The 26,378-nt window shown below is 42.6% G+C and overlaps 1 long non-coding RNA gene across 1 annotated transcript; it reads left to right on the forward strand.

The window, feature by feature from the left end:
* The first annotated feature begins 579 nt into the window (after window positions 1-579).
* On the forward strand, window positions 580-26,378 carry LOC123362464. The gene is made up of 3 exons (XR_006576455.1): window positions 580-648; window positions 19,024-19,167; window positions 25,639-26,378. It is a non-coding gene; the product is annotated as an uncharacterized LOC123362464 (long non-coding RNA).

The raw sequence follows: 26,378 nt of genomic DNA on the forward strand, positions 1-26,378 counted from the left end.
AGTTATTACCCCCACCACAAGAGCAGAGATAGAAACAGTCACTGAGTCCAGCAGTGAGCCCCTCCGTGGTGTCCTGCAGGTGTCACAGGGTTCTTGCATGCTTCCCCAGCAGCAAGGGTCCTCCTCTTCCTTCTCACAGCAGCAGCAGGCTCCCAAGAAGCACGGGCAGCAGCACCAGCAGGCAGTCTGGCAACCAGGAAGGAGGGACCCTTCAGGTGGTGGCAGCAAGAGTAGGGGTGGCTTCCCTCACTCTTCCTCCAGGGAGCAGGCCAACAGACTGCCCCCAAGAAGCAGCAGCAACCAGGGATTCCACCAGCCAGATAGTAGAGATAGTGGGTCTGGCCCAGACAAGAATCTGAAGCGAAAGAGCTCTGGGCCCAGCAGCTGCAACTCCACACCTGAAGAGGGTCCTGGAATGTTAACGTGTTAGCCCCACCATAAGCAGGTTCTTTTTTCCTTAGTAACTGAACAGAGGTTACTCTAGGTTAATTAGGACACCTGGGGCCAGCCAAAGGCCTGCCAGAACCTGTTAAAAGTCTCCTCTCCAGCCAGATAAGGGTGTGTGATAGGAATTGTAGGAGGAAAGTGTGCTACTGGAGAGCTGGGTGGTGCAGACACTAACAAGGACCAGGAGGGAAAACCCCACAGGTACAGAGGCAAAGGGCAGGAGAAACTCTGCCTAACAGGAGGAATAGCCCTTTTGGGCACCAGAGGTCTGAGGGAAGAGACCTTGCCAGAGAGGAGAGACTGAACTGGGTGCCTGCTTTGTTACCACCATGCCTGGAGGGGCTATCAGAGATTAAGAGGCTCCCCTCTCCCATCAGGGTGGCTGGGAGGAACCTTGCTCAAGCAAGGTATGGACAACAAGCCCAGGGGTGTTGGGAAATTCTGAGGTTGAGAGGAATACCCCAGCCCACTGCTAAGTGGAACCCATGGAGGCAGAGACTCTTACATATATTTTAGTAAAATAATGATATGCTTGTGTGGGATTTACCTAAAAGTATCCCGGTTTAAAAAACTGACTATTTTAAACATTTCACAAATAAAATCTGCCAGTTTTTCAATGGGGAAGGGAAATTATATTCCAAAAAACCCACATTTCTGTCAATTTATAACGTGTGATCAATGGTGCTGTGATTTCCTGACCTTATTTTATCTCAGCTAGAAATGTAAGGAAGTGATCAAAGTTTACATTATCAAGGTCATCAAGGGATAAGGGTGTTCCTGGTATTGGTCTAGCCAAAGTAATATTTCTCATGCTGACAAGACTCACAGCCCTTAAGTTAATGTAGCATTGGGTGACAGAGTATGTATATTATCTCGCTAGCCAAAAGATAGCCAAATTGAACTGTAGCTCAACAAAATCATCTTCAGCAAAACTGGAAGGGTATATTAACTTCTAAATATAAATAAAGACCATATTTACTAGATGTCACATTTTACAGCATCTTACAAGATGCTAGAGAGCAGCTTTTACAAAAATGCATCCCGTCAGTGCACAGCATATATTTATAGCACAGCAACACAATAGGACTGTATTTCAGAATCAGATGTTGTTTTCTAGGGTTTATAACTTTGTCGTGTTAAATTACATTCTACCACAACAAGAAATATGCCATCTCTTCCCCTAAAATGTCTTTGTTCAAGTTAAAGGATTTTTGTCTTTTTTTCCCTAATTTGTCCAAAACATTTTCTACTACTGTGTTTTTTAAAGCCAATTTTTTTTTAAAAGACATGATAAAAAATTAAGAAATTCATGGAATAGCATCATGGCAAGAGATGATGACTATTTAACATCTTGTGCCCTTCTGTTTCTGGCCAGCGGTCATCAGCACTGTGGTAATAAGTAAGAAGAGGTCATTTTTCTCGCACTGTGCTAGGCTCAGATGTATATTGAGAAATCTTATCAGTGGGAGGTTTCAGAGCAGTAGCCGTGCTAGTCTATAACAGCAAAAACAACGAGGAGTACTTCTGGCACCTTAGAGACTAACAAATTTATTTGGGCATAAGCTTTTGTGGGCTAAAACCCACTTCATCAGATGCATGGAGAAGAAAATACAGTAGGCAGGTATAAATACACAGTACATGAAAAGATGGGAGTTGCCTTACCAAGTGTGGGGTCAGTGCTAACGAGACAATTCAATTAAGGTGGAATTGGGCTATTCTCAACAGTAGAATACCAAGGGAGGAAAAATCACTTTCTTCACACTGAAGAAATTGGTCGTACTTGCTCCCTTTTCCCTCTGATTAAACTATCACTTGTCCCTTTGCTCTGATGTCAGGTGAGTATCAAATAATCCTAGCTTTTAAATGTTTAAATTCCCCTCTCTTATATGAGGGCTTACGTTCTAAGTGTTCTATGTTCAAATGACTGATTTTTGCTTGAGCTGATATGCAGTTGCATGGAGAAAATCCTAATCCCCTCAGGTGTGCCTTCTCTAGTGACACACCCCACATTGGCTACACCTGCCTTTCAGACTTCTGGAAGAGACTGAATTATCTGAAGGGAATTTTCTTTTCTTTTCTTTTTTTTTAAATCATCTTGACTCTGACACAGCTTGCTCATCTGGTAAGGGTTTGGTCACAAAAAAGGTCGGAGATATCTCGGAGATGGAATGCATCAGCTCTATGAGACCTATGCCCACCCCTCAGACAGTGACTTGCAACTTCATACCATGACAAAAGGCCAAAGGTGAATACAAGAAAGATCTTTAGGGTCCCCAGACTGTTTCCATTCTTCCTGGAAAGATTTCCTTACCTGGTACTGAGGTTTAAGGGCTTGGCTCTTGAGGAACATGCATCAATGTGATTACTTCACCCATTCCTTCCTCCTGGAGCAGTCATCCCCAATCTCCCCCGAGTTTTCCTCTCAAGTTTGCGAGGACTTCTGCCCAGAGACTCTGTGCAGCCAATAAAATAGTCACCATACTCCTAAACTCAGAAATACAGAAATGTGAGCAACCAAATTTACAGGAAAGTCCTAATAGCTACAGCAAAGACCTAATGAAGAAAAGTGAAGAAGTCTATGGAAGAGTGGTCCCACACTAATATAGCAAGAAAGTGCTGCTATTCCTGGCTCCTAACAGACTCTTTACAGCTACCAGCCCTGTACTATCACAAACCATATCAACCATGCACCACAAAGTGCTGGCATAGGTGAAGAGTTTTTTATCACTATCTTAGAACAGAAGGCTAAACTTGTCCATCTTGTACATCCACAAAGGCATTGTGGTGTTTTGGTTTCTGGCAAGAAATCATGGCTGGCTGGGGGGGTCCAAGGTGGAAAAAAAATGTGAGCAAACTAGAATTAAAATGACCATCAATTCTTTTGCTATGTAATATCTGTTTTCAAAACCGTATTCTCAGGAGATATACATAATTCAGAAACACACTATGAACAACTGACATTAACATCCTTTCTCTCAAAAAATAACTCACTTCTAGAGTTCAAAACCTCCCTGACAACTTGGATGTCATTTTAAATATCTGAAATTCAAAGGCTTCATGTTGTTTTACTGCAAAAGGCAGAAGCAATTTGTGACTATCCAAGGCCAGAATAAAAAAAAATATTTTTCTTCATTTACAGACACTAGGCAGCAAGTAGGACAGAGAGGCATGACGGTAGAATGGGATTGGAACTCTAACTCTCAAATGATAGGAAGATGCTCTATGCCAAGTTAATCTCCTTGCTCATCACATTTTTCTTCATCCTTCCAAATATAACTCGGGAACAGATATGGCCAGCCACAGGGGTCAACTTTTCTTTTTCTTGAAGGGTGCTCCACTCTGAGGCCTCACCCCCACTCTGTCCTCTCCCCCGAGACCCCTCACCCACCAATCGCTCATCCACCAAGCACCTTCTGCCAGCCGCCGAACAAGTGATTGGTGGCCCCACCAAACAGCTGTGGCTGTTGGGTACTGAGCACCCCCTATTTTTTTTCTGTGAGTGCTTGAGTCCTGGAGCCCCATGGAGTTGGCGCCTATGTGGCCACCAGTAAGCACAGCAAGGCGGTGCTGTCCAATAAATAGGGCACCAAACTCATAGTCAGGATATCTGTGATCGATTCGTGGATCTACCTTTGGCAAGTCACTTTACCTTTCTGTGCCAGTTTCCCCATCTGTAAAATGGGGGATAAAAGTTGTCACCTTCCTTTCGGAAAGCACTTTGAGATCTGTGGATGAAAAGTTGTAGGTGAACCAAGTGCTGTTATAGGACATCCTGCCTGTTCTCCTTTAAGTGCATAATGTGAATGAGTTGAAGCCTTTTCCAACAGCAAAATATGTGCCTCTCCATTTGTAATGTGGATGCAGTGACATTCAAAAAAATTGATATGTGCACCTTTTACTTAAGAAGTAAAGGAAACCTTGCACAAGTACAGATGCTTTGCAGTGTATTGTCACTGTCAATATCCTTGGCAATACAGGTACATGGAATTCTCATGTTTCTATCATCTTTGCTTCCAAGAGAAGGCTATCAATGATTAGTCTCTCCTCTCTGTGTTATAAATAGTTTTTCTGCCAGGATTTGTATAGATACCGTACCATTTATGTAGCAGTGATTACTTTAAAAGTGATGTCAATTAAATCCTTCCTTTTTAAAAAAAAAGAAACTTCCCCTGGTAATGTTTGTAAGCTGTCATACAGGGAGAGGGGGAAAAAAGAGAAAATACTAAGAATGGAAAACTGAGCTCTGCAGTATTAGGTTAGGTTTAGCTAGACTTGTCAAAGCATGGGAAAAAAATTAAATTTTTGAGTAAGTTAACTTTATTTGGAAAAAAGAGAAAAGAAAGGAAAAGGGGAAAGGAGTTGAAAGTTCAAAGGCTAAAGAAATGTAATTCCAAGTCAGTAGAGTCTCTCTGCATCTAAAAGTGATGGCTCTATTACTTTTGTCATTCTTCAAAAAGCACTTAAGACACCTGCTTGGAGTAGAGCTGATTGAATAATTGATTTTTTCAGTTCACTGGCAGTTCCAAAAAAAAAATAATTAAAAAATCAGTTTGGATCAAACTAAATCTAAAGTTGTTCTGAATATTTGGTGAATTAAAAAAAGTTATCAAAAAGTCCATTTCAGATCAAATGAAATGTTTCGTTCAATCTGGAATGTTTTGTTTCAGGGCATTTTTAAAGAACTAGATTCACAGGAACACAGTTGGGAGGAAGAGGTTCCCTTATTACCTTTAGCCTGGTGGTTAGGGCACTCACCTAGGATCTGGGACCTCTAGGTTCAAATCCCTGCTTTGGCACAGGGATTTGAACCCAGGCCTCCCTTCTCCCCAAACAGAGGACCCTAATCATCAGGGTATTGGGTTTTTCCGATTGTCTACTGCTGGAGCTGTTCCATTGCATAGAGAGAGTGAGCTTCTCCTCTGGCCATTTTGTGCATGGTGCCTAAGTCTCCTTGTGATTATAGCCCAGAATTTTTCTGGAGACCAAAACTATTGGGCACATTTATGTCCAACTCCCAAATATAGGTACAGGTTGACCCCAAGCTGCATTTCTTAACAAATAAACTAGTTGTCTGAATAAATTTTACCAGCTCTTGTTCTGAACCATAATTTTCATTCTGACTATTCCTTTTATCCTTGCTTCAGCCTCTCTACACCACACAAAAGGGCCAGAGCAGCATAAAGAGGTTCTAAAAATGATAATTCCAACCGGAGGAAGATTCATCCATCCACTGATGGGACTACAGAGTAATAGAAATGTAGGGATAGCTGGGACATCAAGAGTCCATCTAGTCCAGCATCCTGCACTGAGGCAGGACTAAGTATCCCTAGACCATCCATGACAGGTTCTTGTGTAACCTGTTCTTAAAAACCTCCAGTGATGGGGATACCATGACCTCCTCTGGAACCCTGCTGCAGAATTTAACTTTCCTTATCATTAGAAAGTTTTTCCTAATATCTAACCTAAATCTCCCTTGCTGCAGATTAAGCCCTTTACTTCTTGTCCTACCTTCAATAAATATGGAGAACAAATGATCATCATTCTCTTTATAACAGCCCTTAACATATTTGAAGACTTATCAGGTCCCTCCCCAGTCTTCTCTTCTCAAGACTTCACGTGGACAGTTTTTTAATCTTTCCTATAGGTCAGAATTTCTAAACTTTTTATCATTTTTACAGCTCTCCTCTGGACTCTCTCCAGTTTGTCCACATTTTTCTTAAAGTGCTGTGCCCAAAACTGGACACAATACTCCAGCTGAGGCCTCACCAGTGCCGAGTGGAATGGTACAACTACCTGCCATGTCTTGAATACAACACCCCTGCTAATACACCCCAGACTATTTGCCTTTTTTACAACTGTGTCACATGGTTGACATATTCAATTTGTGATCCAATGTGAATTCTCATCCAGTCCTCCAAAGAAATTAGCAATCCCTCCCAGCTTGATGTCACCTGCAATTTATATGAGCATACACTCCACTCCATTATCCAATTATTTAAGAAACATATTGAATAGTATCGGACCCAGGAAAGACACCTGTTGGACCCCACTAGATACATCCTCCTAGTTTGGCAGCAAACCATTGATAACTATTCTTTGAGTACAGTTTTTCAACTAGTTGTGCACCCACCTTTTAATTATAGGTACTATATTTGCCCTTCTGCAGCCCTCTGGGATTTCACCCATCCTCCATGAGTTCCTGAAGATAATAGCTAATATTCCGGGACTGCTTCAGTTAGTTCCTTAAGTACCCTAGGGAGAATTTCATCAGGCCCTGCTGACTTGAATACATCTAATTTATCTAAATATTCTTTAACCTGTTCTTGCTCTATTCTATCTTGCATCCGAAGAAGTGGGTATTCACCCACGAAAGCTCATGCTGCAAAACATCTGTTAGTCTATAAGGTGCCACAGGATTCTTTGCTGCTTCTACAGAACCAGACTAACACGGCTACCCCTCTGATACTATTCTATCTTATGTACCTTCTGCCTCATTGTTAATATAATTGTGTTATGCATATAGTCACATTTTTAGTGAAACTGAAGAAAATAGGTATTAAACACTGAAGCCTTATGGTGTTCTCCATTTTTAACTCTCCTTACTTGCTAAGTAGTGGGCATACACTTTCCTTCATCTTTTTCTTGCTTCTAATGTATTTATAGAACCTCTTCTTATTGCTTTTTCTGTCTCTTGCTAGGTGTAACTCATTCTGTGCCTTACCCTTTTTGATTTTGTGACTACCTGCTTGGCTCTGTTCTTTTGTACTCATCTTTAGCAATTTGTCTGTTTCCTTCTTTGTGTAGGATTCCATTTTGACTTCCAGATCATTAAAGAACTACTCTACATTTAATGGTTCCCTTTAATATATGCTAACTACTTCTACTAAACAACTTGTTGAACCTTGCATGTAGCTGTGATACTCGGAGTACCTTTCCCAGACCTGAAGAAGAGCTCTGTGTGGCTCAAGAGCTTGTCTCTCTCACCAACAGAAGATGGTCTAATAAACAGTGTTATCTCAACCACATTGTCTGAGATGTTGAGCAGATTCCCTAACCGCCAGTGTACCCTCTTGTTGTTCCTATGACTTGACTGTAGCTTTTCACTTCCTCCCCACATCCCCCCAAAATGGTGTTTATCTTATCACCTTTCTCTCTAAATGATAGCAAGTAGAAGGAAGGAAGTTTACACCCAGAAAATTTTGCTGGAGTTCCCTATAATTAGGACTTATCTTTCTTTCTCCTCTGATTATTTTTTTAACCTGATGCCAAGTTTGACTAGCTGCATGGAAGAATGCACCTTGCATCTTGATATAGCTTGTGATGTTTTGTCTCTGACATTTCCTTCCTTGCAGATTTTTGTCTGGTTGTAGGGAAACGGAAGATCCTGAGATAACAAACTGCTTTGTCTTTAGCCTGGCCTCTGTCAGGCCACCTCCCTGATGTGGGGTCAGTATAGAAGGCCTTGCTAATACCTTTAAGGATTAAAATATGTATCAGAGAGAGATGCTTTTTCAATTCTTGAGCAAGCTGTCAATTTCTGTACCTGTTATCAACCTTCTAAATAATTCACTCACTACTAGTGTGAACCGTGAATGACAAACCAGGCAGATGCCTCTTGATACTCCATTACTTGCTATCCAGATCATGATTTCATTCTGTCTTCCAGCTCCTTTACACATTTCCCAATAGTCCCAAGAAGGCTGGGCAAAGTGAAAAATTTGCAATGAGATAACTGTGCAGTGTAGGATCCTTTGATAGCATGTCTGGTCTCAGGTAGCTTTTCTGAAAGAGACTGAAATGGAGTTATTGATTTCAGACTGAAAGAAAAAGGAATCTCTTACATGTTGTATCAGATTGAAAGTTTAAAAATTCCTTTGTGGTAGTTAACACCTAGGCACTGACTTTAGCCAAAGTAGTAGCAGATGATAAGTCCACCAGCCATTCAGTTATGTGCCTTGCAATTCTTTCACTGGAGGTACCAGAGTTAGGGAATTTAGCATACCTATCAAACTGCCTCCTTATCTTAACTGCCTCCTTATCAGATTTATTTTCAGATTCTAGATTCCCTAGTTACAATTCTTCCTGAATCTTGACAGACTTACCCGGCACAATGCTATGTTTGCTAGCTTTTCTGCTACTTGGTCAAGGGGTCGTAACTGGCTCATCTGAAAGCCAATGAGTCCTGGTTGAAAGAGAATAATCAATATAAGTTTCTCTAGTTTGGCCTTCGTCCTGTAATACTCTAGATCAGAAGTTCTCAATTTTTCTGTGCTATGACTCCATATTACAATATAAATAAGGCCCTACTTGAATTGCAGAATGATTGCCAAAAAAATATGGGTGAGTTGCAGACAAGCCAAGTTGTGGGAAAGTAATAACGGATCTTATTATTTGCAGTAATAAAGTCCATTCTTACTTTTCTGCTGTTAGTCACCCAGGGTTGAGAGTGGGGGATCCCACTGTCAAAATTGCAGTGGAAGCCTAATATTGCAGATTCAGCAATTTCCACAATATCACAAGTTAAGTAGGGCTATTAATATAAGGTTTCAGGACCAGCCTTCCCATTTAGTCAGAAAGGAAGGGGAAGATGGACACCCCCCCAGACTGTGCTTTGTTTTCTTAAATAAGTAGGAGCCAGGAATGTGTTTCCCTTCTTACATAAAAGGTACATTGAAAGGCCCAGTGTCATAGGGACGGATCTAGAATCTCTCTTTTGTTACAAATGCAGATCCTTGTACAATCAGTGTTAAATTAAATTTCTCATCAGATACGCAGGTTTTGAGGACATCCACTTCAATGAAAGTCAAGCAGAGTTGTGACATAGCTACAGTTAGCTCTGAAGCCTGGTGGTCCAGACACTTGACCTTTATCAAACATAACTAGAAATATTTAGATATCAAAAAATGAAGTGTTACAGCTGTGAGAAACCACTATTAATTGTCATTGCCATTGGTGGAAAAACAACATGATGTTCATCCTAAATTATATAAGCAGATAAGCTTTGATTTCAAGAATAAGCAAATCTGTTATTGAGGGGGATGTATACATTTGTGCACACATAAGTGTGTATGTACATGCACAAACTAGTAGGGTTGGTTACAACATTTCCATCAGATTTTTTGATAGAAAACTGTGGGGTTTTTTATTAATTTTTTTTTCAGAAAGTGTTTGCTTTCTTTGAAAATGTTCAACTTTCCACTCCAACTGCTCCATCCGAAAATTTTTGGCCAGCTCTAGTAATCTGTTCTCCCATCTAACAGAACCCATTATATTTGTCCTGATATTTGGCCTATGTTTTCATTAGAAGCAGCACACCCCAGAGGATAGGCTATAGGCCTAGAAATCACAAGAACTGGATTCTGTTTCTGGCCCAAACTCTAACTTGTTTCATGAGCATGGCCAAGCCACCCTGCATTTCTATTTTCTAAAATAATGATAATAGTGTATATATATGCTATGTAATATGTTAATTATTGGTAGAGTTTGCCATGATTCCAGAATTTCAGAGCTGCAAACTTCCTTATCATTAGGGTATAGATCAATGACAGATTAAAACTATAAGAAATACTTCCCCCCCATTTCATTGTACATATACTCTATATACAGTATAAAACATTTTCATCTATTTTAGTTCTTAAAATTATATTTATAAATTATGAAAGGATGAATTTCAAATTGTGGCTTGGTTTGGAGTTTCACAATATAAATACCTTACTGGCATCAGATACTTTAGAATTGTCTAAATAACTGCTCTTTATTTCATGAAAAAAATATGGCTGACTGTAGCGCAGTGGTCACCCACTCCCGGCTTGAAAGGGTTAAAAGCCAGCCCTTGGAGAGGGCTGGGACTGGGAGCCTTAGGCTGGGCTGATTGGGAGGCAGCCTCAGCTGTGGCCACACCCCAAACAGACTCAGCTGGCCCTATAAAAGCCTGGGAAGCCAGGAGTAGACACACAGTCTCCTCTAGCTGCGGAGGGAGATGGGCTTGGCTGCTGGGGAGCTAGAGAAGGTACCTGGGGTGGAGTGTAGCAGGGCTGAGGGGAAGGCCAAGGGAGCTGGGGAGCTCCAGCCTGGAAACCACCCCAGGCTGCGGCCTAGTATAAGGCCAAACAGGTACTGGAGTTGCAGGGGACAGCCCAAGGCTAGGCAGAGGCAGCAGGTCCAAACCCAACCTTTCCTGTGATGAGTGGCTTATACTGCAGTCTGCCCCAGGCAACAGGGGCTAGTTGGTGATTGGCAGTAGCTTATGACTGAGGTGAGGTGGGGATAGGAGGTGGGGGTTCCCTGGGGAGGGGAGACCCTGAGAGTGAGGGGCTACTGCTGGGGGCAATATCCCAGATAATGGGGCACCAGAGTCCAGGGAGGGATGCGGGGGCCCAGCAGCAGTGGGACACTGGCCTGCAGAGGGCGCTTCAAGGCTGGAAAAAGAGCTAATTCCCAGGACACCAGCAGGAGGAGTCACAGGGGTGAGTCCCACACCGCTACACTGACAAAGATGTGGGGGGGAAAGATTTGAACTACTAGATAATAAAAACCTACAATAGTGAGGTTTCTAAATGACAAGTGGATATATTTTAAGCAACAATAAAAATACTTAGTTTTCTTTGAAGTGCTATCATTACATGTAAAACAAACAAAAATGTCCTGTATAAAAAAATCTATATAGTTTTTTGACAGAACAGTGGCTGAAGATTACAGTCTTTATACAGTTTTGAAGTGCAGCTCACCAGTGGCCATTCAAATTGCAAAAGCTACAAAGAGTACTGAAAAATGAAGATAAAATATTCCCCCTTTTGTTTACAGACTTAAAACTGTAATCTTGTTGTCCACCTCCAATGCTCTCATCTAGAGCTATGTTGCATCGCATTCAATGTACAACTATGTGCTGTTAATCAGAAGAGACAATAGCATGCATTTGAAGTGTATGGAAATTAGAAGAATGTAATTTGCCAATTATGCATTTATATATGATTATGCAGAACCTAAACCTCAAATCTAGTGCTTACTTTTATTGAGTTGAGAGTCATATATTGTTTATTGCTAGAAATAAAATGGGTTTTCTCAGAGCAGCAGCCAGGAGCCTAACGAACAGCATCACCCGAGACAGCCATGTCTCAGTCTAGACAAAGAAGTTAAGACTAAAGTGATTCACAGTTTTCAGTACATAAAAAAGAATCCCTTATGAGGAAAATAAATGCATCTGAAAAATAAAATTGAAAATACTAAAAAAAGCACTGAAAGTTTTGTAAATGTCCTCCTTTCTCTGAATCTTTGCAAAACAATTTGTGAAACAAATGCAAAATAGCATGGGACTGAGCAGAGGACCCAAACAGGGATATCATTTGAAAGTGCAGCTGCTAGCATTGCCACGGGACTACTGATCTGATGTCTAATAGTTTAATGAAGAATATATACCATCAAGACAGATTGTGGCACTTTCCTGTGCATCCATATGCGGGTGCAGGAGTCCCCATGTCCCTGTGTGACTTCCCTGGGTTTCCACTGCAGGTGTGGGGAAGAAAAGTAGGGACTGTCCCTGGTATTTGCACCAGTACAGGAAGGAAACTTAAGGGGAGGGACAGGGTATGATCAGAGTCTTGGCTCTGCCCCCCTAATAAAGGGAGGCCAATGCTGCTCATTTAGCAGGAAAGAAGTTCATAATGTGCTACTGGATAGGTCCAATGATGCTGAGGGAGACAGTGACTCGCCATTTGTTCCTGCATGTGGGAGGTCGAGGTTCCTTGCTTGACTGATGGCTGAGGAGACACTGAGTGGATTTAGTAGTCCCCCTTGCACCCTGGTGCTAGCTGACACAGGACCCACAGGGCCTCCCCAGAGAAGGTAGTGGAGGAAAAGCTGCTGAGACTCAAGCAACAGTCAGCCATTCACCCACAAACACTTGTTTTGGGGGATCACCTTGAGTTCCAATCATGCACTCACATACACGGGTTACTCTGCAGGAGCTGCTGCCACTGCTACAATATCAGGCAATAATAATTTCCAGGGTTCCTGCGTGGGGCAGGAGTCAGGATCCATATAGAGCCAGTGGAGGGCATATAGATCTCATTTGCATGTATCACTCACCCTTATCAACCTTCATAGGCCACAACCATAGAAGGAGGAGCTCTGTTCTATGTCACATGGCAGCCTGACTGACCCCAGGACTGGTGAGCTTTCCTCTGCATGAGGGGTGTCAAGGACCATTACATATTAAGCATCAGTAAAAAGCATTTTTTGAGAAGGCACTTAACAATTAAAATGAAGATTTTCAAGGTCAGACATGTATCTACCTGCCCATGTGCACATGCAAATGTCTACTTTCCATGCACCCAGCTGGTATTTGACTAGTTCCAGTGATTTCCTCCCCCCCCTTCCACTGTAATAGATAAGAAATTCTTTTATACTTTTCTCAATGAGTGGTTAGTGCCTTCTTTGCATCTATTGTCTTTTATTCCTTTAATCTGTTATATAATGAAATATCAACAGGGTGAAAATCAAATTGATCTGACTGGCTGCTGTTTTTCACCCTCATAAAAATTCTTACTTTAAGTGTTGCCCAATCATTACTGCTGTCAATTCCATTTGATTTTATATAAATATATTCATACTTGCTATTTGAGTTTGTCAATCTCTGTTTGCTCATGCCCAAAACATGAAAACAGATCTTAAAACTGTAATTTCCTTTTTTATGTAGTGAAAAATAGCAAATTAATGACAAATTTCATGCAATTTATATAAATTTTGCAAAGAACATTAAAAAGGCAACAGGATTTCAACCCAGCTCTATGATTTGGCTAAAAAATATGGATCATCTTCCAGAAACAAAATTTGACCCCAACCCTGTTTGATTAATTAAAAACAAACAATCCTCTCCCATTGGTATCTCAGCTGAAGAATTTCATGGTGATCCTGATTTTCTTCTTGGGTAACAGACATAAAAAGTCAAATTCTCCCAGTGATTTTCAAGCAAATGGCAATTCATACTCATTGGTTTCAGTTTAGCTACATCTTTCATTTGGAATCTGATAATGTCACACACAGTTTCTGGACCTCACCTAACTCTTATTATTAAGACCCAGTTTTTCAAACTGTGCCTCACCCTGGGTGTAGATTTCTAACTTTAGGCACCCAAGTTTGAAAACTTTTTGACTTGAACTCAACATTTTAAGGTCTGCAACCTCAGTGACAGGCAAGTCAAAATCTAGATTGAATAAGTGTTTAGTTGACCAGCTGATCTTGAATAAACATGGTAATGTGTAGTGCCAGTGTATTTTGTATTTCAAATGAGGTTCTACCATCTTAAAATATCATAAAATTTATCTTTAGTGAGCACCAGCAGGGTCTACATGGATGAATTGACACTCAGCACATTGATGCATTTTAGAGATCACACCCTTCTGGAGCACATTTCCTCACCATGTAGACAAGCCCTTGGTAGCATGTTCTAAGGTTGAAACTGTATCTTTGTTTTAATGATCTTTGTTTTAGCTATATGCTTTTTAATAAACTGTAGTTGATATATATCCCCTTAATTGATCAGTCCACCAGCCCTCACAGAGAGAGCGCAGATCACAATATGTCATGTTGTTCTAGCCAGTCCTTCAGCCACCCGCTGGCCAGGTTGTCAGTGGCACTGGACACCCAATCAGCATATTGCACCGCAGCCCAGAACTCCTAAGTGATCCACCAGTCTCAGCCTCCCAAGTAGCTGAGATTACAGGCACATGCCACCATGCCTGACATTGATATATATATACCTCTAAGAATATAATTGCTCATAAAAACATGGGCTATTCTCATCAAGATGGAGGAACTAGAGCTATTGGTGCAGGAAGTGAAACCAGATATTGTAGGGATAACAGAAACATGGTGGAATAGTAGTCATGACTGGAGTACAGGTATTGAAGGCTATGTGCTGTTTAGGAAAGACAGAAATAAAGGCAAAGGTGGTGGAGTAGCATTGTATATCCATGATGAGATAGACTGTAAAGAAATAAGTGATGGAATGGATAAGACAGAGTCTGTCTGGGCAAAAATCACATTGGGGAAGAAAGCTACTAGCGTCCCCTGGGATATTGCTTGGGGTGTGCTATAGACCGCCAGGATCCAATTTGGATATGGATAGAGACTTCTTTAATGTTTTTAATGAAGTACATACTAATGGGAATTGTGTGATCATGGGAGACTTTAACTTCCCAGATATAGACTGGAGGACAAGTGCTAGTAGTAATAATAGGGCTCAGATTTTCCTGGATGCGATAGCTGATGGATTCCTTCACCAAGTAGTTGCTGAACCAACAAGAGGGGAGGCCATTTTAGATTTGGTTTTGGTGAGTAGTGAGGACCTCATAGAAGAAATGGTTGTAGGAGACAACCTTGGTTCGAGTGATCATGAATTAATTCAGATCAAACTAAATGGAAGGATAAACAAATATAGATCTGTGACTAGGATTTTTTATTTCAAAAGGGCTAACTTTAAAAAAATTAAGGACATTAGTTAGGGAAGTGGATTGGACTGAAGAACTTGTGGATCTAAAGGTGGAGGAGGCCTGGATTTTTTTTCAAGTCAAGGTTGCAGAAACTATCAGAAGCCTGCATCCCAAGAAAGGGAAAAAAACTCATAGGCAGGAGTTGTAGACCAAGCTGTATGAGCAAGAATCTCAGAGAGGTGATTAAGAAAAAGCAGAAAGCCTACAAGGAATGGAAGATGGGAGGGATCAGCAAGGAAAGCTACCTTATTGAGGTCTGAACACGTAGGGATAAAGTGAGAAAGGCCAAAAGCCATGTAGAGTTGGACCTTGCAAAGGGAATTAAAACCAATAGTAAAAGGTTCTACAGCCATATAAATAAGAAAACAAAGAAAGAAGAAGTGGGACCACTAAACAATGAGGATGGAGTGGAGGTTAAAGTTAATCTAAGCATGGCCCAATATCTAAACAAATACTTTGCCTCAGTCTTTAATGAGGCTAATGAGGAGCTTAGGGATAATGGTACGATGACAAATAGGAATGAGGATATGGAGGTAGATATTACCGCATCTGAGGTAGAAGCCAAACTCGAACATCTTAATGGGACTAAATTGGGGGGCCCAAATAATCTTCATCCAAGAGTATTAAAGGAACTGGCACATGAAATTGCAAGACCATTAAAAAGATTTTTTTAATGAATCTGTAAACTCAGGGGTTGTACCATACGACTGGAGAATTGCTAACAGTTCCTATTTTTAAGAAAGGAAAAAAAGGTGATCTGGGCCTGTTAGTTTGACATCTGTAGTATGCAAGGTCTTGGGAAAAAAAATTGAAGGAGAAAATAGTTAAGGACATTGAGGTCAATGGTAATTGGGTCAAAATACAACATGGTTTTACAAAAGGTAGATCGTGCCAAACCAATCTGATCTCCTTCTTTGAGAAGGTAACAGATTTTTTAGACAAAGGAAACGCAGTGGATCTAATTTACCTCGATTTCAGTAAGGCATTTGATACGGTTCCACATGGGCAATTATTAGTTAAATTGGAAAAGATGAGGATCAATATGAAAATTGAAAAGTGGATAAGGAACTGGTTAAAGGGGAGACTACAGCAGGTCATACTGAAAGATGAACTGTCAGGCTGGAAGGAAGTTACTAGTGGAGTTCCTCGGGGATCAGTTTTGGGACCAATCATATTTAATCTTTTTATTACTTACCTTGGAACAAAAATTGGGAATGTGCTAATAAAGTTTGTGAATGGCATGAAGTTGGGAGGTATTGCAAATACAAAGAGGGACTGGGATATCCTACAGGAAGATCTGGATGACCTTGTAAATAGGAGTAATAGTAATACGATGAAATTTAATAGTGAAAAGTGCAAGGTCATTCATTTAGATATTTTGTTATAAACTGGGGATGCATCACTTGGAAATAACAGAGGAGGAGAAGGATCTAGGAGTATTGGTTGATCACAGGATGACTTGAGCCACCAGTGTGATATGGCTGTGAAAAAAGCAAATGCAGTCGTGGGATGCATCAGGCAAGGTATTTCTAGTAGAGATAAGGAGGTGTTAGTACTGTTATACAAGGCACTGGTGAGACCTCATCTGGAATATTGTGTGCAGTTCTGGTCTCCCATGTTTAAGAAGGATGAATTCAAATTGGAACAGGTACAGAAAAGGGCTACTAGGATGATCCGAGGAATGGAAAACCTGCTTTATGAAAGGAGACTTGTAGCGGGGTGGTTACCCCACTCCTGCCCTGAAGGACTTAAAACAGCCCTGGGAGAGGGCTGTGGCAGGGGAAAGGCTGGGCTGATTGGAAAGCATCCACAGCTGTGGCTGGCTTAATGAGGGCCCAAATGGCCCTTATATGATGGCTGGGGCCAGAAGCCAAGACACACTCTCCCTAGCTACATGGAGAGAGGAGGACCTGGCTGCCTGGGAAGATGAGGAGGGTACCTAGTGCAGAGCAGTGCTGGGGAAGGGCAGAGGGAGCTGGGGAGCTCCAGCCTAGCGGAGCCCCAGGCTGCAGCCAAGGTGAGGGCCCACGAAAGGGTACTAGGGCTCCAGAGGGGCAGCCCAGACCTAGGCAGAGGCAGCTGGTCCGACCCCCCTTGCCGATGATGAGTGGTACAGACTTCAGTCTGCCCCAGGGAGTAGGGGCTAGACAATGACTGACAGTTGCCACTGAGGCAAGGGAGGGATGGGGGTGGGGGTTCCCTGGGGAGGTGAGACCCAGACTAAGGGGGTACTGCCAGGGGAAAGAACCGTCATCTAGAAGGGCACCGGGGTCCGGGAGGGACATGGGTCCAGCGGCAGGCGAGCCAGCAGAGGGCGCTCCTGGCTGAAAAGAGCTAATTCACTGGACAACCAGCAGGAGGTGCCGCGCTGGTGAGTCATCGCTTCGATACAAGACTCAAAGAGCTTGGCTTGTTTAGCCTAACCAAAAGAAGGCTGAGGGGGAGATATGATTGCTCTCTATAAATATATCAGAGGGATAAATACCAGGGAGGGAGAGGAATTATTTAAGCTCAGTACCAATATGGACAAAAGAACAACTGGATATAAACTGGCCATCAGGAAGTTTAGACTTGAAATTAGATGAAGGTTTCTAACCATCAGAGGAGTGAAATTCTGGAACAGCCTTCCAAGGGGAGTAGTGGGGGCAAAAGACATATCTGGCTTCAAGACTAAGCTTGATAAGTTTATGGAAGGGATGGTATGATGGGATAGCCTAATTTGGCAATTAATTGATCTTTGTCTATTAGCAGTAAATATGGCCAATGCTCTGTGATGGGATGTTAGATGGGGTTGGGATCTGAGTTACTACAGAGAATTCTTTCCTGGGTGTCTGGCTGGTGCAGGGTTTAGCTGATCGCTGTATTTGGGGTTAGGAAGGAATTTTCCTCCAGGGAGGATTGGCAGAGGCCCTGGGTTTTTTTCACCTTCCTCTGCAGCGTGGTGCATGGATCACTTGCTGGAGGATTCTCTGCACCTTGAAGTCTTTAAACCACAAGTTGAGGATTTCAATAACTCAGACATAGGTCAGGGGTTTGTTACAAGAGTGGATGGGTGATATTCTATGGACTGCGTTGTGCAGGAGGCAGTGGCGTAGTCAGATTTTAACAGCAGAGGGAGCAAGCAAACATAAAAAAGGTGCTCCCCTTGGCTCCTCCTCCCACCACGCCCCCCAGCTCCTCCGGCCACGTTGTGCCCCCTCCCCCCGTTGGCTGGCTCCTCCGGCCATACTGCAGTCATGCTGCACCCCCGCGGCCATGCTGCGCCCCCCCGGCCACGCCGCCCCCCCCCATGGCTGTACAGGGAGGCTGGCAGAGGATGGAGGTACGAGGGGAGGTGAAGGGGAGGGAAAGGCAGGGGCACGGGGTACATGGGAGGGGTACACAGGGTATGGAGTTTGGGGAGGGGTTACTGGGGATGGGAGTGGGCTGGGGTCCCCGGCGCTCTCTGTGCAGAGGGGGCTGGAGCTGCCCCCAGGACCGGGAGAGCCTAGGAGGGGCTCACCACGTGCAGCACCAGCCCAGCTCAGCGCTGGCCCTACCCCTTGAGGGGTGGGGGAAGAAAGCAGCGAGCCCCGCCCAGGCGCGGTCCAAGCGAGCTGCAGCCCGGCTCGCCCGCTCAGCCCAGGGGGCGCTGCCCTGCCCAGGGCTGCTGGTGGAGCCTGGCTGTGGGCAGGTCGCACTGACAGGCCACGGCAGGAGGGGAGAAGTGATCTCCCCTCTTCGGGGGAGTTTTATTCTGGTGAGCTGTGGGTGGCGCCGAGGCTCCTGCTAGGAGTGACCAGCTGCAGGTCTGCCCAGTGTGGCTGCCATGAGCAGCGCAGAGCCACAGTGTCCGCTCCTCCAGCATGCCCTCCTCCTGCCGCCCCACGGCTCCTCTTGCTGTGCTGTTGTCAGCGCCGGCCGGCAGGCACCGCTTCTGCACCTGCCGCCCTGAGGGGAAGTGGCTGCTTCCACTGAACCCTGCTAGCTACGCTACTGGCAGGCGGTCAGACTAGAAAATGATAATGGTCCCTTCTGACCTTAAAGTCTGTGAGTCTAAGATGTATTTTATGAGTATCTGATTTAATCACCATTTCTCTCTCTTCAGCCATGCTTTGACCTACCCAGATCTGTTTTGTATGAGAGCACTGCTACTGCTAGAACACTAGTTGGCAACTCCTCCAAATCTATGCTATGCTTCACAGTATGTCAGCCAAATTATGGCTGCCCTCTGCACAGCTGCATTTAGAAGGTATGTCTAGATTAGGATAAAAGATGGGGGTTTAGCATATGATGGCTAGCCTAGGCTAACTAACATGTAGCCTAGGCTTCTACTCAACTACCTAGCACATGCTAAGGTACAACTTGCCTTGTTTACATGATGTATTTCAAGTATATGAAACACTTTTAATATCCTAGCTTAAGACAAATGAAGGGTGGAGGAAAGGAAGGATTCCTCATGCCCTCTTATCTTTATATCCCACTATCACAAAAGTAGGGGATAAAGTCTGAGTTTTCTCAAAATTCAATATAGGCAGGATTGGTTTTCCCTGTACAATTATTCTCATTTACAATGATGATAGATACATTTAACAGATCACAACACTGTTTTTTAAAAAGTTAATGGAAATTGCCTGTTCCTATTCTTTCTACTTCTCATCCCTAGAAGTACCATATTCTAAGGATAAGATTAAGCATTGCTATTTAAGATTTATAATTTGATTAAGTTATCAAATATAATAATATTTTTTGTGAATGTGCAATGTTGATTACCTAATTTTTAAAAGTACTTTTATATGTATCTAAGCAGCATTATATATATATTTCTTCAATACATGAGAGTTAAAGCAGAGATTAAGAGTTTTCAAGTATATAGTGCTATCTATAATATTGTACTCTTTACATTAACAGATTAAAAAATCTTTAACTTTTCTTTTTGATCGGTGACTATTTGATACCAGAACATTTAAACAGAAAGAAAAGGTTTGTACAAACTAGTACTATCCAATATCCAAAATTACAAGAAGCTAGTCTGAACAGTGGAATTAGAGTCAGAGGGCTATTGTTCCCTGGAGAGACTAATATGACAGTATGCCAATGGAAACAAAAAGGCCTGAGATTTAGGTTGGAAACAACTCAGCCACATGGACAGAGCAGTCCACCGGGTTTAATAAAGTTCTACTTGTTCAACTTAATCTGCATTCAGCTTCATTCAGAGTGAATGAAACATGGTAGGAGCACCTGAGTAGTGAGTTCTCTGCCATGCAGCAGGTGGTAGTATGAGCCATGGAACTTGGTATGAAGCCTCCTGGAGTTCTGGATTTTGGAGGCACTATCCTAACCCAGTGATGGACCCAGCGAAAGCAAAATTTGTTTACATAGACCTGGCCATGCACCAAGACAATAACAGCAGGAAAGTAAAACTGTTATTGTGCCTTATTGGGGAACAAAGCAGAAAGCTGTTTATCACTACTTCAAGCCTCACAGCAGTCGTAGGAGCCACGGGGAAATATTGTTCCCTGAAGCAGAACAAAACTGTGGAGTAACACAAATTCTTCACTAGAGACCAATCTGAAGGGGAGGGGATAGACCCCTATATTACTGCCTTACGCACAATGGCTGCTACATGCAATTTAAGGACTTGACAGTTTTTGTGGTTTGGGACAGAATAGTTTGTGGCACTTGGGATCACCCCCTGTGGGAGCAACTACTTCGGGAAGGTGATCTTGCATTAGCAGATGCTTAGACATGGGACTTGGAGCAGAAGCCGCAAGAGACATGTTGAAAGCCCTAGGATATGCAACACTCCCAGAAGTACAAAGGAGAGCGGGTGGCCAGGGTTCCATACCCACCATGAGATGCATTTACCATGGGAAACAGCATGAGAAGCTAAAGAAGTTCCCCACAGTAGGACAGCATTGCAAGGAATGTGGCAACTCAAACCATTTTAGCAGTGTGTGCAAAAGCAGAGGAAGGTCTCAGAAAGATTTAGTGAGACTTGTACCTAGGTACAAGGAGGAGAACACATCAGACAGGGTGACATTCTGACTCTCTCCTTTAGTCTGAGAGCATATCAGATTCAGTCTCGCAGGACAGGAAAGCAACAAGAGACAATACCAGGAGAAACTGATTGCTTATACCAGCACAGCCCTATCAGAGACTGAGCAGGGATACACCCAGTGAGAAAAAGGGCTTCTTGCTGTGGTATGTTGAGTGTAGTTATTCCATCAGTACATCTTTAGCCACCCACCAATGGTGCAGTTAGACCCATAAACCCCTAGTAACAATCATGGCAAAGCCCCTTTTTGTGCTCCAAAGAGATTGCAGCACATGTTGATGTACACCCAGGTAGAGATCAGATCTTGTCCAGGATGATTACTGGTGTCAGCTGACACCCTGAGCAGGTCATATATACCCAGCATAAGCAAGTTGGAGAAGGGATCAGGACACTGAATACATTAACATAGTGCACTATCTCCCATTTCTATAACAAAGCTGACAGAAATCAGAGAGGCTGTGGAAAAGGACATCCAACTACAAGCAATCAAGAGAGAGATACTACTGCAGGGTGGTCAGGAAACAAAAACCAAGTATCTGTAGGAGCAGAACCATATTTTCAAATTAAAGTTGAGCTGAATATGGAGGATGGAATCATATTTCAAGGACAGAAAGCAGTTATCCCTGCCTCATTACATAAAGATGTCATGTAAAAAAAAATACATGTTTCACACCTAGACATTGACAGCTTTCTTAAACAGGCTCTAGAATGTGTTTACTGGCTGGAAGTGAATACACTACTCTACTCCTTGATAAAAGGAGGTGATACCTGCTGCTCATGTGAAAGCCACTGGTAGAAGGAGACTGTTATCACATGTGTTGCACACCCAACCTTGGGAAAGGTAGGAGCAGATATATTTAGTTCCAAGTCAAAGCAGTACTTGTTTACAGTGGGCTAGTATTCAAATTACCGGGAGTTCAACACCTGCCTAATACAAGGAGCAAGTCAGTGATTGGCAAACTGAAGGCCCAGGCGCATTATTAATTGACAATGGACCTCAATTTGTCTGAAGAAATCAAGGAATTTGCACACAAATGGGAGTTTGACCACCACACCTCCCCCCTCCACCTCAGCATACCCACAAAATAAAGGTTAGGTGGAAATCAGCTGTGAAAACAGCTAAGAGATTGTTACATATGGCTGTTCTTTCTTGTTCAGAAATCTGGCTAACATTTTTTGGCACGCAGGAATACCCCATCACAGGTGTGCAAAACAGTTCAGAGTAGGTACTGATGTGATGAAGGATCAAAACCCAGTGAGGGAGACCTACTGCAGCCAGCAGGATGGAGATATCATTGAAAGGAAATGTCCAACAATCAGAGAAAGCAGGGACTATAATACCACAGTTCAGCCAAGGACCTATCAGCCTTGGAGACAGGCACTCCTGTGAGAATCCAGCCATTACACAGACACCAGAAGGAGTTGACTAATGGGGTCATGAGAGGTGCATTGGCACCCAGGTCAGATGAGATGACTATGCAAGGGGGCAACTGATCTGAACAGGAGGCATTTACGAGTCATCAGACACAACACCCAGGGACAGCCTGCAGAGATCTCCACAGAATGGAGAAATGGAGAACCATCTGGAGGCACACCCCACAGGGAAGGAGTAGACTCCACAGAAAGAGTTTGCTAGACTCAGAGAAAGATGATCGGGAGACAGAGAGGTCATTCCTGGTGTGATTGCCTATTGAGGAGACCAAACTATTTCAAAGCCCATGTAACCAGCTGAGTCTATGGTAAAGATGAGATTCCATCTCGGCTATGTGCTAGCAACCTCTGGCTGAAGGAAAACAGGGTGGACGTCTGAGTATCAATCATTTGTTTGTAATGTTAAAACGTTTGTAAAATAGGGATGATGTATCATGATCAGTGGAACTGGAGTCAGCAGGTCCACGTTCCCTGGAGGGACAGTTATGGATGTGTTGATAAATAGTATAGTCAATTGCTTTGACAACACTTGGTTTGTTACAAAATATATTGTGACCAAATCACCAATGTCAGTCAGGTTTATTGCTATAAGCCAATAATACTATAGTACAGGAAGAAGACCATCTTGTACAATGTCATTATGTTTACCTTAACGCAGAAGGTGTGCTGCCAAAGTTACACCCCTAATGCCTTATTAAACAGGTCCGACCTGTTTACAAGTAAAAAATTCTGTGTACATCATCTGACATTACTGTATCTGAGGTAGAAGCCAAACTTGAACAGCTAAACGGAAGTAAATCGGGGGGCCCGGATAATCTTCATCCTAGAATATTAAGGGAATTGGCGAGTGAAATTGCAAGCCCGTTAGCGATGATTTTTAATAAATCTCTAAACTCGGGGGTTGTACCATTTGACTGGAGATTAGCTAATATAGTTCCTATATTCAAAAAGGGGAAAAAAAGTGACCCGGGTAACTACAGGCCTGTTAGTTTAACATCTGTAGTATGCAAAGTCATGGAAAAAAATTTAAAGGAGAGAGTGGTTACGGAGCTTGAGGCCGATGGCAACTGGGACAAATTACAGCATGGATTTACGAAAGGTAGATCGTGCCAAACCAACCTGATCTCCTTCTTTGAGAAAGTAACAGATTTTTTAGATAAGGGAAATGCGGTGGATCTAATATATCTTGATTTCAGTAAGGCGTTTGATACGGTACCGCACGAGGAATTACTGGTTAAATTGGAAAAGATGGGGATCGAAATGAAAATCCAGAGGTGGATAAGGAGCTGGTTAAAGGGGAGACTGCAGAGGGTTGTATTGAAGGGGGAACTGTCGGGTTGGAGGGGGGTTACCAGTGGAGTTCCTCAAGGTTCGGTTTTGGGTCCAATTTTATTCAATCTATTTATCGCTGACCTGGGAACCAAGAGTAGGAGTGGGCTGATAAAGTTTGCGGATGACACCAAGTTGGGAGGTATTGCAAATTCGGAAAAGGATCGGGATATCCTCCAGGGAGATTTGGATGACCTTGTAAACTGGAGTATTAGTAACAGGATGAAATTCAATAGTGAGAAGTGTAAGGTTATGCATTTAGGGATGACTAACAAGAACTTTAGTTATAAGCTGGGGACGCACCAGTTGGAAGTAACGGAGGAGGAGAAGGACCTAGGAGTCCTGATTGATCGTAGGATGACTATGAGTAGGCAATGTGATGTGGCTGTTAAAAAAGCTAATGCGGTCTTGGGATGCATTAGGCGAGGTATTTCTAGTAGGGATAAAGAGGTGCTAGTCCCGTTATATAAGGCGTTGGTAAGACCTCATTTGGAGTATTGTGTGCAGTTTTGGTCTCCCATGTTTAAGAAGGATGAATTCAAACTGGAACGGGTACAAAGAAGGGCCACTAGAATGATCCGAGGAATGGAAAGCCTGTCATATGAAAGGAGACTTGAGGAGCTCAGTTTGTTTTCCTTAACCAAAAGAAGGACAAGAGGAGATATGATTGCACTCTTTAAATATATCAGAGGGATAAATACCAGGGAAGGAGAGGAATTATTTCAGCTCAGTGCTAATGTGGACACGAGGACAAACGGATATAAATTGTCAGTCAGGAAATTTAGGCTTGAAATTAGACGAAGGTTTCTAACCATCAGAGGAGTGCAATTCTGGAACAGCCTACCGAAGGAAACAGTGGGGGCGAAGGACCTCCATGACTTTAAGATTAAGCTAGATAAGTTTATGGAGGAGATGGTATGATAGGATAACGGGCTTAGTCAATAGGTCAATTAAGTGCCACACTGGTAATTAGTACAATGGGTCAATGATAGGATATTGTTAGCCTTTTTCCAGAGGGTATGGCTGGAGAGTCTTGCCCGCATGCTCGGGGTTCAGCTGACCGCCATATTTGGGGTCGGGAAGGAATTTTCCTCCAGGGTAGATTGGCAGTGGCCCTGGAGGTTTTTCGCCTTCCTCCGAAGCATGGGGCAGGGGTCGCTTGCTTAAGGAGTGGGTGGATCGGCTTATGTGGCCTGCATCTTGCAGGAGGTCAGACTAGATGATCATAATGGTCCCTTCTGATCTTGAATTCTATGATTCTATGATTCTATGAAACTAGATTTAACCAATCAACTTTCTACCTTGTTTTTCTGATATGGTGTACTCCTTATCCCTTGTTCCGAACATATGTTTCAGGAACCAAAGGGCATGAAGGCACCTCCTAGGTCTGTAATAGGACAGAACAATCGTATGTCTTGTCCTCTTCCTTTGGGACATTCCACTACAGACCTGTGAAATTAACTCCTTTTCTTTTGCTATGATAAAGATCTGTCCTGATCTTGACAGCTTCCTTGTTTGCTCAACCCAAAGCTTACCTCAGTGAATGCAAGGGGTTACGATACTGAATATAAGAGAACAGGGTTTTATGAAAATTATAGGTCAATGTATGCTATATAACTGCTGTAATATTTGTGCTTGATGCTGTTTGTGCTTAATGTATTCTAATATAAATGGATAATACATACTATTAATATGTTATGTACATATGCTAGCCAGCATATATTAATCAACAGATGGGAGACAAGTGGAAACGTGGAATGTGGGGAGTTAGGCTGGAACCAACTCAGCCAAATGGACAGAATAGTCCGTAGGATTTAATAATGGTCTACTTGTTCAATGTAACCTGCATTAGGTTTCATTCATGAATAAAAGAGTTATGCTATTTCTCCTAATCTTGTTCTTCAGATGCAGGCTGATCAACGAATCTCCAATGCTAAATGAGTGTTACCTTTATTGGTTTTCACTGGACTGTACTTTACCATCCATCACAACCTGAGAAGATAAGACGACAGACAAATCTAAGTCTTTATCCATTTTATGTAGAATACTGGTATGCACAAGTCATTGTTTTATAGTTTTCTTTCATAACTTGGATTTGATTAATTTGTTTTCAAAGGCCTAAAGAAGGTCTGTTTTCTTTCATTCTCAGAATGGAAGTTGGAATTGGTGTGGTCCACAAAGTGAGGACCTGGCTTTGTTCTGTCAGTGACATTGTGTTCTGTGCTTTCAGTTCAGAAAGTGAGACATGGTCCTTTGCTTCTATGTCCAGTGAATACTGTGCTGGATTGAAGTCCACATTAATTCCTACTTTAGCTTTTACAAAATGGTACATCAAAGCCCAGTAGTTACTTATTGATGAAACGAACAGCTTTCTTGGCAATGCAGTAAGGAATCTGAGTCATGCTCACTTAGTGAAACTTGGGTGCAGAGATGATTGCATTCTATTCAAAATGGCAGAGGAGTGGTACTGGATTGCTCAATTTAAATTTGTGTATTTGTTCTGATGTTTGTTCAGATGAGTCTCATCATACTGACAGGCATTGCAGCTATTCGTATATTTTAGCTGTGGCTATTTCTAATTCTTACATTTGACTGAGGATTCTATTCTTAAAGGGGAATCCTATTTTTAAATCACTCTTTAAAAA

Source organism: Mauremys mutica, chromosome 2 (genome assembly GCF_020497125.1).
Source record: "Mauremys mutica isolate MM-2020 ecotype Southern chromosome 2, ASM2049712v1, whole genome shotgun sequence".
In the NCBI taxonomy this organism is placed as follows: Eukaryota; Metazoa; Chordata; order Testudines; family Geoemydidae; genus Mauremys; species Mauremys mutica.